The sequence below is a fragment of the Mus musculus genome, chromosome 8 (assembly GCF_000001635.26).
Source record: "Mus musculus strain C57BL/6J chromosome 8, GRCm38.p6 C57BL/6J".
Taxonomy (NCBI): domain Eukaryota; kingdom Metazoa; phylum Chordata; class Mammalia; order Rodentia; family Muridae; genus Mus; species Mus musculus.
In genome coordinates, this window is record NC_000074.6 from 76608283 (window position 1) to 76623418 (window position 15136).

The following is a 15136-nucleotide window of genomic DNA, read 5'->3' on the forward strand; positions in this document are numbered from 1 at the left end:
CTGATAATTTGTTGTTATGAACATGTAGTTAAAATGTTAAGTTTATGACTAATGCAGCTCTTAGCTTTGGTCAGAGAAATCTCTTTTGGCAGTGGGTGAATATCAAAGCAGAGACCCATAATTTAGCCAAAGTGCTGAGAATAAGTAACTGTTGAATGCTTGGCCCCAAATGGGGTATCTATATCAGCCCTTCAACGTCCTTCTGGTCTGCATATCTGGGCACTACTCAAGCGGTTCGGTTGGGGCTCTGGCCTGGCTGACGCACAACGTAGCCAAAGAGTTACAGCTCTCTGAGGGGAAGATGGAACAAGGTGGGCTGCAAGGCCTCTTCTACAGTCTCTGCTTGCCCAGAGTTAGTGGCATCTATCAGGAAAGCTTTGGGAGAGAAAACACTCTTCCCTAGAGTGTTACAGTTCAATGTGAGACAGATACTCTCAGATGATCTTCCGTGAAATAACTCATGCACTTGTGGGTAGGATCTTATAAACATTTGAGAGTGGGTCGGAATCTAGAGGCAGATACTTTCTATTGGTTTAGTCTCAGATGTTAGAGGTGCCTAATTTGCATGTGGAAGGACTTCAGGTGTTGTCCCTATGTGACTGATTGTCACAGACCTCTCAATGGGGTATCATGGTCACATGTTCCAGGACAGGAACCTGGTCAGGAGTATATTTAAACACCTACCATTCTCAATTCTGAGAATTGCCAGGGTTCCTGAATCTGCTCCACCTTAACAGATTTTCTTTCTGGTAGTAGGGTCCACTGCCCCACAATGTCCCAGGAAACATCATGAACTAGAGAGTGAAAATACTATAGGAGCAAACAAATGTGCAGAAATTAAGTGACTTGTTTATCTAGATGTTATATAGCCAGTGCAACCATGAACACAACAGATGGGACCATTTATACAATGCACACACACACACACACACACACACACACGCACACGCATACGCACACGCACACACACACACACACACACATGCACACACACGCACACGGGTTGAGGGGAGTAGGAGGGATACTATTTGGAAAGGAGACAGGCAAAGAATGAAAGAAGTCTAGGAGAGAGTATTGAGAAGTGTATATACCAATATAAAGTATGGAAATGTTAAAGAAATAAAGTCAACATCACAGACTCAGGTTTTACGATTTATTTTCAGAATCAAGTTTACATGCATGGCATAAATCACAAACAATTTGTTTGTACAAATGACCCATGGTTTCAGAACTGCTAATTGCAGCTAATAAGAACAACTAAGGTTAAAAAGACCTGCTTCGGAATTTCATCTATTCCACAAAGATAGCAATAAAACTATTCATAATAATATTATTTCCGTAATAATAATTAATTCAGGAAAGAATTTAGTCTAGAGACATAAAAATAAGAAATTACACAATGATAGGACACAAAGCATACTTTTAAGCCTGTAATATTGATTAGCTATTTGATTTAATTGTATAAAACATGCTACAAGATTAATTTTCTCTCTTTTTCATCTAATCCCAACTCTCTAAGAACTAACTAAATCTTGAATAAGATGCATTAAATCATAGTTACTTGATTCTAGATGTTTATATGAAACTTTCTGACTGTGAAATATCTGGAATTCACTATTTGCTTACTAAATTAATTATGATAATGACCACATGTAAATAGTAAAAACCTCAAACAGTGGTGCTTTAAATACACTTGACGTTTACTTGTTTTTAGGAAGAACTTGAAAGACAAACAATTCAAGAGAGTGTTTTGTATCAACATTCTTAGGGAACCTAGGTCTTCACCAGCTCTCTGCCCTAGTGTCCCCTGGGTGTGGTTGTCACTTAGGCAGAAGGAAGGGTTGAGAAGGATCAATGGCTCCGTGCAAACTGAAGGATCCTGAAATGTCACAGGACATTTGTAGGATGTCCCATGTCTGCTCCACAAGAGGGCTTGGGCTGCTTGGAGAGGCAGGAGGTAGGAGGCAGAAGGCAGGAAGTGGAGTATGACTGAGATTACCCCAAACTGGCTCCCAGAGGGTGTCAGGCTATATTGGAAGCTGCTCCGGGGATGGGGGAGCACAGTCTGAGGTCCCAGGGACTGCCAGAGCTGGCTCCAGGTCCCAGGCCTGCAAGGAGGCCAGTGTCCCAGGGTCATCTGTTCTCAGGCTCTAGGGCACCCAGGCACCACTGAATCCGTGGGGAGAGAGTTCTTGGTTTGTCAGCAGGCAGCTGGCTTGGCTTGGTGGTCATGGCTGGGAGTACAGAGAGGCCTTCTAAGGGAGATTAGATGGCTGGCTCTTTAGGCAAATGCCTGCTCCATTGCTCCCCATGATGGATCCCAATGAAAAGAGGCAGTCCATGGTTTTAAGGCACTTACTGTCATGGCAGAAAGTAGATGAATAAAACTGTACCCAGTTCTCAGGTCTGGCTGGAGGTTAAATATCTTTTGCAGGGAGGAGCACCTGGAAAGGGGAGCTTAATTGGCTAAGCTTCAGGCATTTAGATACCGCATTAAACTGGAGATCTGTTTTGAGACTACTTGACCACAAGTCATGTCCTCTACCTGTGGAGAGGCTTGGGGTGTTGCTTTACGTGACTGATGGCCACAAATCTATGGAGGGCTGTGTTCTAATGCCAGGAGTCAGGTGACTAGGTACCAGGCAAAATGCCTGCTATTCCTCGGGTTCACAGGGGTTTTCAACCTTAGCTCAACCAGGAACCAGGCTGCCTTTCACAGTCCTACAGACATTTATTCCTACATCTCTAGGAAACAAAGAAAAGGCATACTTCATTACAAAGAAAATCAACCAGTATACATTTAAAAAAATACTTTAGGAAGCCATATAGAAGGCTAAAACTAAATTATAAGACACCTAAAAGAAGCTATTAAGAAAAGGGTAGCCACCCCTGTCATTTCCACTTCACACACACTTCCATGGAGTCTGCATATACTTCCTAATCTCTGTTCCTTGAGTGTTACCCTGCAAATGCTGTCTACAAGCAAATGGGTCTGTACGGGTTATGATAGCTTGAATGACAATGACTTCCATAGGCTCATATGTTCAAATACTTGGTACTCTGTTGGTAGAGCTGCTTGGGAAGGATTAGGAGGTGTGGCATTTTGGAGGAGGTATGTCACTAGGGGCAAGCCTTGAGGTTTCAGAAGACTGATGGCATTTCCAATATGCTATTTGCTCCTGTTTGTGGATCAAGATGTAAGTTCTCAGCTTCCATGCTGAGACTTCATGGACTCTAACCATCAAAAACCATAAGCCAAATTAAACACTTTCTTTTATAAATGCTGTGGTTACGGTGTTTTGTCATGGAAAGAGAAAGTAACTAATAAATGTTAAGGAAATAACTCAAAGGACATGTTTGACTGCCTGTGGTTTGTTTGCTCTATACTGAGAGATAAAATCCAAATAGTTGATGAATTAAGAAATTCTAGGAACGAGAGAAAGTACCCAAGGAGCTGAAGGGGTTTGCAGCCCCATAGGAGGAACAACAATATGAACAAATCAGTATCTCCAGAGCTCCCTGGGACTAAATTACCAACCAAAGAAAACACGTAATGGGACTCATGGTTCTAGTTGCATATGCAGCAGAAGATGGCCCAGTCGGTCATCAATTGGAGGAGAGGCCTTTGGCCCTGTGAAGGTTCTATGCCCTAGTATAGGGGAATGCCAAGGCCAGGAAGTGGGAGAAGGTGGGTTGGTGAGCACGGGGAGGAGGGAAGTGATAGGGGGTTTGAGGAGGTGAAACCAGGAAAGGGGCCAACATTTGAAATGTAAATAAAGAAAATATCTAATAAAAAAAAACAAAACAAAACAGAAATTCTAAATCAGCAATATATCCTGGAATAAATGACACAAAACCAATTGTTCTGATGACAAGCAAGTCACAGCTATGCAGCTGAATTCAACAGGAATGGTGGCATAAACACATGAAAAGAAAGTTGAAGTCTGCATAAGATTAAGTGATATTCTGCTATAGTAGATACTATGAGGGGATTTCTGTTTCTGCTATGGTGGCTAGGAAACTGGAGGGACTGATAATACTTCTGAAAACTAAAAATACTGAATTAAATATATAACTGTCATGTTAAAAACATTGATGATGTGACAAAATAGGAAAGTGTTGTCAATCAGAAATCAAGTGGTAAAAGACTATAAATAGAGGCAGAAGATTAGCTCTGCTCTTGTCGCAGAAACACTTTATCTGAACCAATACATTGGGATTTGATTTGCACAGCCTCTTGAAATTGTATGTATCAGAAACAAATCAAGGAGTTAACTCAAATTAAGAAATAATAAATACTTCTCAGCTAATAACTGGGGATCTTGTATGGCTGCACAAAATAGAAATGAATCAGAAGTAGGTGCCCCCTCCTACCTCCCAACACCCACAAGGGCCACAAGGAAACATGTCTTGATATTAAGGAGAACAAACGTGATAAATTGCCTCTGAGAAGCTGTGCTCATAAACCAGCATTTGAGCAGATTTATGGCTCAAATTCATATCACTTATGTGGACCAAGAGACCTTACACTATAAATTTAGCTGAACATGGTCCTGGACATGGTTCCCTTGGTACTTGGAAGAAACAAAGAAAAGTCATCTCTGAATTTTAAAAATAATTCATCTTTATCTTTAGTTTTGTCCTAAGCCTCAAAATTTTTCTCTCGAAAATTTTTCTGTAGGAAAATGAACAACTAGTTTTATATACACTAAGAATAACAACAATAATTCCAAACTGTTTCAGACAATGTATTCAAGTTGTTAACTACATACACATTAGCAAATGCCTATTGAACAGAGTGTCAGTATATCAAGAATTATAGTAATGGATGTAGCAAATCTATGAAAAAAAAACAAAATAAATATTCCAAATAGTAAGGTACTGCTATTTTTATATTTTCTCAAACTCTAAAATGAATGTATTTTATTTTTATAGTGTTCTTTTAAAAAATAATGGACACCTGTCACCTCTACTCTAGAACTAACTATTCAAACTTGCAGCTCACCTCAGAAGGTGCTGGCTGCAAGGTGTCATGTCAGGTATCAGGGTGCCATCCTTTATCAGTGACAACAGTGGAGAGACCATGGGTCGAGTGTACAGATCCTCGGTCTGTACCTTTCACGTGGGTCTTACTCAAGAGAGAGCTACAAGCTGTCAAATTACATATATGTGTCTCAACATCATTGAGAATTTCTGGAAATTTCTGGAAAATTTTTGTGCAAATCATAGCTTACCCAAATATTCTAGAATCAGCTCAAAGTAACAAAATATGCTAATAAAATATGCGGTTTTACCTGAAGGCAAACATCTTACCCAATTTCCCAAAAATATATCTGAGGAAACCCAAAGTAGAAAGCTTAAAAGAATAATATAATATAATATTATATAATATAATTAATATAATAGTAGGAACTTGGGGAAATTAAGGTAAAGCTTAGTGGATTTCATTTTATAATTTACATAAAATTAATGTATATGAAAGTATATTGTCCTCATAGCCTCTAGCTCCAAGCTTGAGCAACAAAACTTAACCTCTGGGAAAGAAAAATAAAGTTGCAACTATAAGGGACAACAAGGCCTGAACTGTGTTAGACAGATTTTAAGTTAGCATCCTTTCCAGTGCTTAAAATGTGAATATAGGAAGCATTGGTGTTTAAGAGTATTTTAAATCTTTGAAATCAGTTATAAAAGAGTAAATAAGTTTTTAAAACTGAACGTGGGACCTAAGTAAAACTGTGTAAATAAAATAAAACCTTTATTTTCATGAAAACTTAATAAGACCAAAAGCTTTTGGGCATTGCTATTACATATATTTACCTTATTATTAATGAACTTCAGACTTAGATTTTCCTAACTACCCAGGGGCAAAAGGTCATTGTCAGAATCAGTGGTAGGGTGATGTAGTTAACTTCTCCCCCTTCAAAGCTCTTGCCCTTAAAGTTACAATTTTTTAAAGATGGACTTTACTTTTCAGTAAGTGGGTGTGAGGCAATGGCCGGGTGCATGTATGTGGAGATACCCCTTGAGTCCAGAGGACTCAGCTCCAAACGGAGCTGGAGTTACACTGAGCTGCTGCGTGTGGGGCTACGAAGTGAAATCAGGTCCCTTACATAATTACTAAGTGCTTTTCTCCTCTGGGTCATCTCTCTAGCACAGGGGACAAGTTCTAAAAACAATTAGAAGTTAGTTACTCTATAACATCTCTATCATTTAAAATGCATAAAATTCTAGGATCCATGTGTTATTTCTACTAGATTTGAGCAAGATATCACTGGGACAGCAATATTTATAAGATAAAAGAAAACTTCAATGGAAGAAGAGGCCCTAGGTCCTGTGAAGGTTCTATGCCCCAGTATAGAGGAATACCAGGACCAAGAAGCAGGAGTGGGTGGATTGGGGAGCAGGGGAGGGAGTAGGTGGTAGGAGATTTTCGGAGGGGAAACTAGGAAAGGGGATAACATTTAAAATGTAAATAAAATATTTTAAAAGAAGAAAACTTTTCATCAAAAAAAAATTTTAAACCACTAAAATTCTAGATTGCATATTATTTGTCTTAAGGTTACTATTTCATTACTGTTTTTCTTTTGATGATTTATTTTTATGGTTTTTAACAATGAAACTAAATCCTGAAAAACAATAGCCACAAAAGAAAAAAAGGAGAGAAAGAAAGAGAGGGAAAGACAGAGAGACAGACAGAAAGAATGAGAGAGAGCAAAAGAGAAAGAGAGACAGGGAGACAGGTGGGGAGAAAAGAAAAGATAAAGAAAAGAAAGGAAAAGAAAAAAAGAAAACTGAGGATAAAGCCAAAGGAAAGCCAGGCAGGAAACTTGAACATCATGTCTTATTGTATTCAGGATGGAAAAGGAGGGGCTTCCAAATGCTTATATTAGTACAGCTTTCTGACTCATCCCTCTATCCCCCACAGCACCTGGCACATGGCTTTGCATATGTACATAATCAATATTTAAATGAATGTATGCATGCATATAAAGCTTGGAGTTCTAAAATGCTATATTTCAATTCTCCCCCTCAAATTTGCACCATACACTCATTATGGTTTTTAAAACCTGATAGAACTGAAATTAAAGTAGGATTTGGGACCAGGAAAGGCAGCAATTCCTTATTGTTCTGGAGTTTAATACAGAAGATATCCATCTCTGTGTGAGGATGCTTTTCTAAAGTCACTATGTAATTACTTTGAAAAACCATTCTGTTATCCATAATAGATTTATATAAGAACTTTGGGACATAGTAATAAAAAAAATGTTGCTTTATTTCCTGTGGTTCTATGAAGTGACTGGTCCTAACTTAGAGATTTTGATAAGGTAGCCTCTGTGGCTACAAACATATGAAGCATTAATTGGGCCAGTTATCCAAGTGGCTCTTCTCATGGGGGTGGCAGTTAATAATAGCTACCAACTGGGCTCAGTAGAAACTGTCAAATAAGTCTGAGCCTAGATTTCTCACAGTAAATGGAATTTTAGAGAAAAACATCCCAAATTATCAGCAACCCATTTATGAAACATCTCATAACCTGACCTTGAAGTCAGCATTGCTCTGTCCAAATCTTATTTATCATGCTCATCAGCCTAGGTTAAAGAGATGCAATTAGATTCTACCTTTTGATATGGCCAGTAGCTTATGTGTAAAAAGAAGGAAAGAATGTATGGTGTCTGCCACATGGAGACTACCACAATGCTTACTCTTCATGGAATTCTGAATAGGTCAGATGTGAGCTGGTCCAACTAAAAGTTGTGTTATATTAATCGTTTTCATATCATTTTGAGCTGCATATTTATATGGCAAAAAGAATATTTAGACTACACGAAAATCTGGAAAAGGGGCTGGAGAGTTGTATCCAAAGTTAAGAGCACTCACTGCTCTTTCACAGGACAGGGGTTCAGTGCCCAACATTTACATGGAAGCTCCCAATGCCTGAAACTCCAGGTTCAGGCACTTGGCACATTTGTCTGGTCTCTCTGAACTTCAGGAAGGCACAAGGTGCACATGTATACGTGCAGGTGAGATTCACACACCTAAGATGAACTTATGTAAATCCTTCCTTAAAATCGTGAAAAAAGGCTTCAGTTCCATTCACGATAGTGATTGATCACACTACCCAGTAGTTTTGATGAACTTTTAGATACCTATGTTGTTTTTAAGAAAACTAAAGAAAGAATATTATCATTATCTCCAGTAGATAAATCCTATTCCATAGACATAGATTGACAGTCAGTCTTACACGTTCTTGGAATGGCAATACAGTACTCTTCCTCTCGGCCTTATTAGAATGGTCTGCATTGCCCTGCTAAATGTAGTCAATGACAGAAAAAAGCAGGAGAAAATGGTTCATGTGTTTCTCTTCTCTACAATCTGTCATGAAGCTTACATTGCATATTAATGTTATCGTCATAATTATCCAAAAGGCAACCATGACTGGCTCCATTTTGCAAATGAAACTGAGGTTACTACAATTTTAGACTCTTAGCCAAGAAAATGGAGGAATAGTTGTGGACTTCCAACAATTTTTTTTCTTATACTATGTTATCTCATGGCCAAAATGAGTTTTATGTACAGATGTAAACTGATAATTTTACACATATACATAAATAATTTTCCCACTTTTCAATTGTGTGTACATGGCAAAATATACTTTGGACATTGGAGTACTTGTGGAAATCTGTTTTCTCTTCCACATAAAGTTGGGGGTAACGTTCCAGAGATCCAACTCAAGTCATCAGGTTTGTCAGCCAGTGCCCTTCCCCCACTGAGCCTTCTTCCTCTATAACTTATAGGTATTGCAGATATGAAAAAGACAAATATCTATAGACTTTATATAGCATATGAATTTTATATTGTATATTATATAAAATTAGAATGGTATATATTGTATAATATGTAATATTATATGGTATTATATACTTTATATAATTGTATATTATATAAAATAAATATATTGTATATTATATACAATATAATGATATGCAATATCCTTACAAAAGGTGATAGTACAAAAACATATTCCAAAATAAACAGAATAATAAGTATTTGAAATAGATACACTCTAGTCAGTTTTTCATTGATCTGATATATGAAGTGAAGGTGATAGCTGGAATCACATAGATTCCAACAAAGATTGCTTTACCTACCCCCATGTGGAGATGAGAGTCATTCCAACAGGCGGGAATGACAAAAAGCAAATTGGTTCATCAGCACATATGTGATGCTGGGCTTCCATCAGATCTACAGGACGATTATTACAGAAGCTCTGCCTTGCACAGCATCTTTATGATTCAGTTACAACCTAGACTGGTTAGCAAATGCCTAGTAGAAGGGGCTCAGGTAAGATCTGCATATTGTTGTTGTTCTTTCTGGTAAGCAGGAAGTAGAAGAATACCTTCACTTTCCTAGAAAAGAGGAGAATTAACTTAAAAATACTTATTATTCATTTATTTGCATAGGCATATGTTGTTTATTTGTTTGCTTGGAGGAAGGGTGCCTTACATGTGTGTCAAGATTAGGGGAGAATTTGTGAAGATAACACCTAGGGATGGCATCAGGCTATAAGCACCTTTACCCTTAGAGCAGTCATTCAGGTCCTGAAGACTAATTAAATTATAGCTTTCTGCAAAAGCCTAAAATCAAAGACAGCCAAAACACGAAATCATAATCTGAAAGATAGGTGTATTATTTAAATATTAGCACAGAAGCACTCTTAAATATGAGTCATTAAAGTTTATGTTGTTTATCTCCTCGACATTTAATTTAATAACACGCAAGGCAAACAGACCTTCACTTAGTCTAGTCAAGTAATATTGAATCAGTTGCAGCTACTTGTTATTAAAAGAGAAAAGACAAATGGAGCAATAATCATTTGTGTGTGTCCACATAGCAGAATTGACTTGAAATGTTTGTGAAACAGTGTTGATATTTCTTGTAGTTAATAGCTTTAAAATGTGCAGGTGTCGTGGGCCTCACTGTGATAAACCCAGGTTCATAACAGTTAATATATTCTGACATGTCGGTCAAGGTCAGATAATTCTGCTTTGTTTCATACGCTCTGTTTGCTAAATTTCTTTTTTATAGTAATTGTTTCCCCACAAGTAACCCTGGTCACATGTCTTGGGGACAAACTTGAATATGTCCTCCTCTCTTCTGCAGGGGGCAGGCATTATTCATCTGTTTCTTTGTTTACTCTGAAGCAGGGCATGCATGCCAAGGCACACACATGGAGGCCAGAGGACAACTATGGGAGCTGGTTCTTTCCTTCCACTGTGTGGGTCTTGAAGACCAAGCTCAGGACCAAGTCTCTTCACTCACTGGGCCATCTCCTCAGCCCAGCAACACAGTCTTGATGGTGATTTTCATGTTGCTGTTTCCCTTAACAATCTGCATACTTAAGGCATCTTACCGCAACTACTAGTAGTGGCCTTTTTCCTGAAAAGTTGACATAAATAACACAGAGAGTGTGGAGGGATGCCTACTCCCTCTCCCTTTCTATGCTTCAAGCACAAGTTACCACATGCCATGTTTGCATGTAAATGTAAGTCTAAGCAAGGCCTCTTGTCTTTCAAATAAAGTCCTTATCTCAGGCCCTGATCAAGGTTCACCCCTAGCAAGGGTTGATGTCATAGTGTCACAGCCTCTAGAGTGGGAATCATTTAAAGACTTGACCACACCCTCCAGCGAGATAAGAAGTCATCGGCCTCAAATGCATGAGTAGCTGCTCAGGCAGTAATCCCAAACACCATGTTTCTAAACAATTACAATTAGAGGAAGTAAATTAAAACATTTGATGGAATTATCCAGTTCAGCTAGTCAAATGTTCTGTCTCTTAAAGTGACCAACCCAAAAATGTCCGCAAGCATTGGATCTAAGATTTTTCTTTTTCTTTTTAAGTGAATACAACACATCCTCATCCAAGTACCCACAAGCCTGACCCTGATTAGCGTCTGAGGTCATACTATATTGGGTCCATTGAAGGCAGTATGATATCTTGGGAAATGTTCTTAATTCCAGTTCCCATGTGCAATAGTCCTACTCACAAGCATTGGATAACCTTTGCTCCACTGACTGGTTACAAGTAGAAACCATAAAATTATCTAGTTAGCACTTTTGAAAAGCTGGTACAATGATTTTCTTACTTGGTTCCACTCAGGTAGGTAATAGATCTTGTTCACTTTCTCTCTGTAAATCCACTTTGAAGGCAAGCATTGTGCCTGTGCCTGTGTGCCTGTGCCTGTGTGCCTGTGCCTGTGCCTGTGCCTGTGACTGTGCCTGTGTGCCTGTGTGCCTGTGTGCCTGTGTGCCTGTGTGCCTGTGTGCCTGTGTGCCTGTGTGCCTGTGTGCCTGTGTGCCTGTGCCTGTGCCTGTGCTTGTGCCTGTGTGCCTGTGTGCCTGTGTGCCTGTGTGCCTGTGTGCCTGTGTGCCTGTGCCTGTGCCTGTGCCTGTGCCTGTGCCTGTGTGCCTGTGCCTGTGCCTGTGCCTGTGTGCCTGTGCCTGTATGCCTGTGCCTATGTGCCTGTGTGCCTGTGTGCCTGTGTGCCTGTGTGCCTGTGTGCCTGTGTGCCTGTGTGCCTGTGTGCCTGTGCCTGTGTGCCTGTGTGCCTGTGTGCCTGTGTGCCTGTGTGCCTGTGCCTGTGTGCCTGTGTGCCTGTGTGCCTGTGTGCCTGTGTGCCTGTGTGCCTGTGTGCCTGTGTGCCTGTGTGCCTGTGTGCCTGTGTGCCTGTGTGCCTGTGTGCCTGTGTGCCTGTGCCTGTGCCTGTGCCACTAATTGCAGTGCTCTGAAGGCAGAGGCAATAGGATTGCCTTGGTTCAGGGCCAACCAGGACTGCACAGTGAGTTCCAGGCCAATCTGACTACAGAGCAAGACTCAAAAAATAAAGCTTTCTAGGTATCTACTCAGCAAGTCCTTTTCAATTTAGTCAAACTGTCTAGGCTACACTCTTAAGGGGAAGCCAACAATAAGGCAGCAACTTTTCTAAACTTTAACCTAAATATTGTTTAACACCTTTTGTTCTTTAAAACTCAGACAAGTCTCCAACAGTGCATCATTAAACCTTAGCATTTACAATTTTTTCAAAAGTATTTATTAAAAAGGAAAGTCCATGTGATCTGGTTTCTATGAAACTAGCATGTCTATGGATTTGACTGATTCTTCAGTAGCAACAGGATTGCTGATGATAGATGAGCGTAGAGAAGATAGGAACACTGACTGACATTCAAATCTTACTCTCTTGAGTGACTGAAATTGTTCCTTGTGTTTATTGAAATAACAGCCGCATGCAACAGATCATGAGATTAAAATAGAAAATGCATTAGAAAGAATCCCTAGTAAAGTACTTAGGCCATTCAGAGCCATGACAGGAGTTTATTTACTGGCACAACCAAATGCGAAAATGGAAGAAATATTTGCAAGAGATTATATTTACCCCACCCAAGTGATAAGGCCAAGCTCTTAAAGAGTGTGTCCAGTTTCATTAGCTAGAGATCTGCCTGTATTGCTCTTTTGAAAAGATTTCTCACCACAGAATAAGATATGGGTGGGAATAAACCCACTACTTCATCCTGAGGAAATGTCATTAGGTTTACTTTACTCCCTGGAAACATATTAAAATTCCATATTTCTCTCTGAAACCTTACTCTTGGTGAGTTAGTGAACTTGTCATCTGTATATAGAGAAGATTTGCTTTCAAGGAGAATGAAAAATGGTTTTCTTCTGTAATCAGGGGCTCACCTCTCTTTCCTCCCTGGCAACATACGCCATCGTGCCTGGCTCCCTAGCAACCATGTCTCTCTTTGAGACAGCTTTATTTGAAGCAATCTTCACTGGAGAGAGGGTAGCACAAAAAAGCGCTGATGTAGGAAAAAATAAATGTCTATGCTTATGTTAAATACCCCATGCTTTGCTTCCTTGAGATGCTAAGTACATTTTTCCTTATATAATTTCATAGAAAAATAAATAAGTTAAAAGAGCATAGATTTATCACAGGAGTAAGCCTCTCTTTAGGAAAGTGGTACATTGTTGAAAGAACACAATTGGTAATAGAAGAAGCAACTGTCTTCAAATAGAAAGTTATCCAAAGCAGCATGCCAAGTACTTCATGGAGTGGAGTGACTAAATGCAATTCGGACACAACCTGAACTTTTGAGTGTATCCATCCTGCAGCCAAAGGGCGCACCGATTTCTATATTGAGTTGGTTTGCCGCGTCAAAGGTCTGGCAGGACACAGGAAAGTTTAAGCAAACAGTTCACTTTATTTGAAACAGATTTACTGCTGTCATCAGGGACACTGTGTTCTGCAGAGACACATTTTATGGCCGTTCACCTGATGGGCTAGTTCCCTACAAGCCATCCTTCTTAAACTGCTCCCTGCTGCTGAAGCCTGCTCACAGGCTCCCATCCAGCCCCCATCCAGGAGCTAACCCTGACACAGGGACCCAGACAACCAGACCTCATGCTCTATTCCCCAACAGGGTTACACGTGCTTCTGTCCAGATGAAGTACTAGTTTAAAAAAAAAAAAAAAGCCTGTAAGTTACAAAGATAATTGATACTCTAGAACAAGAAATAATTTCTATGGAGATAATCTTTTTTTTATTTTAAAGCAGTTTATTTTAAAATAACTATACCATATCTGATTATGAGGAATTTACCAAATGAATACTTTTTTTTATATTTCTAAAGATGTATACCTTTTAAATTCTATCTTTAATGTCATCTATCTGTTAGCAAAGATTTATTCACTAACAAGGACTAAGCTACTAAACATATAATACTAAATTAAAATCTTACATACTGTACCTTTAAAATCATACATAGGAATATGGCATCTTAGGGAAAATATTTAAAAATAAATGCTTCAGTTTTAAATTTTTATTTAAATCTATTTAAAGAAATACATAAAATTCTACATGTTCATAAAATATATTAGCTTTATACTTGTATTTACTTGTATCTCACACATAAAATATTACACACATTTTAGCCCATAAAATTATAATAAATATGTATAAAGTAAAATGTCTAGAATTTTATGGGATAAAATATACACAATTTTTATGCATGTGTTAAAAATAAATTTATATTTTAAAGTGAAAATACAAATGAAAGCTTTGATAATAATGTGTTCACAGATGTGTTTTAACCTTTTATAGTCAATATCTTATATAGTGTTATCTTGGAAAGGTCTCTAAAATAAAAGCAAACAGGCATCATTACACATACAAACATACATATACATACATAAATAAACACACACACATATATATATATACACACATACTTTCCCCCTTATGCCCCTTAGGCACTGAAACTAACATAATTCTGTTCAATCTCACGTTGTAAATTACAGCAGATTGTCTTAATTATTACTGCACGCTGGGGGGATTCTGAGCATTTAATAATTAGCAGAAAGCTTACTGTCTCAGTTTTTCTAAGTCCCCATTAGTCCCACATCTGCCTGTTTTCATTCCCTCAGCCCAAGGCCCATTAGACTCTTCAGCTTTTCAGAGGTAAACAAGAGAGACCATGTTAATTTAAAAAACAACAAAAGAAAAAAATGGCTTTGTTAGGCATGGCAGACATGTTAGCTTTCACCAACGGAACAAAAGCCTAAGGCAGCACCGTATAAATCCAAAGTTCTTGTTTGGGGACAGTGAGAATGAGTCTTCACACTTGATTGGCCTGACCACTCTCACAGTTTGTAGGGCATCATCATGGCAGCAGCTTTTAGAAGAAGAGAACCATTTATCTCTGAAGTTGGGGTGGGGAGAAGAAGTTTTATACCTGCTGTAAGAGCACATGCCAAAGGACTTGAAGACTCCTCCCCATTTTAAAGGCTCTGGGTACCTAGCAATGTTGCCAAGCTAAAGCATTACCGTATGGACCTTGGGGAACACTTTAGATCCAAATGATAGCAATAAACATGTATATCCCACTAACTAAAGTATTTGTTGGCCTAATTTAGGTAACAGTTACTTAACACTTCCTAATCTCTAACCACTGTGGTAAGCATTGGAAAAGCAAAAACTAACATCTCTTCTGTCATAGGACTTTGAACCTAGGGAGAGAAGAGATATGTTAAATCATAAGCAATTGTCATGGTTCAAACTTGCAATGGATTCTCCTTTCTATT